Source organism: Eptatretus burgeri, chromosome 4 (assembly GCF_056783735.1).
Source record: "Eptatretus burgeri isolate ZD-2024b chromosome 4, Ebu_testis_v1, whole genome shotgun sequence".
Taxonomy (NCBI): Eukaryota; Metazoa; Chordata; class Myxini; order Myxiniformes; family Myxinidae; genus Eptatretus; species Eptatretus burgeri.
The window spans coordinates 43047811-43048359 of NC_140964.1; positions in this window are offsets into that span (position 1 = coordinate 43047811).

The window sequence follows — 549 nt, forward strand, 5'->3', positions numbered from 1 at the left end:
TGAGAAATGTACGAAGTGGCTTTTCGTCTAAAGGACACGTCTACAGTCTGGGTGAATATCCCCCAACCTCTCTCTCACGAAAGTATAAAATGCTTTGAAATCAAATTGTTTTCAGTGCAAGCACATGAGGAAGTATAGTATCTCAGTGGCTTGTACTCCTCGGAACTGACCAAGTACCAAGTTGGAATAAAACTCTCTGATGTAATGTAGAAGTGAATTGAATCGGGTTGGTCTAACTGTTAACTAAAGTAAGAATAAATGAAATGTAACCAAATAATATTGCAATCAAATGGGGATTCTTAAGTTCATTGTACAAGGGTGAGAAGTGTATGGTGTATAATTAGGAAATAAATTGTTTCACAAGGAAGGACTTGTCTGGACATCAGTTTTATCAGTGTCGATAGGGTTTTTGTAGGATTTTATAATCAAATCGGACAAACGTTAAACTTTGTCTGAAGTCAAATAGGATTCCACAATCGGCCAGTTGGAATCCTTCAGGAGGACAACGATCACAACAAGGTGGGTTTTAAAAAAAAAATCCACATCAGT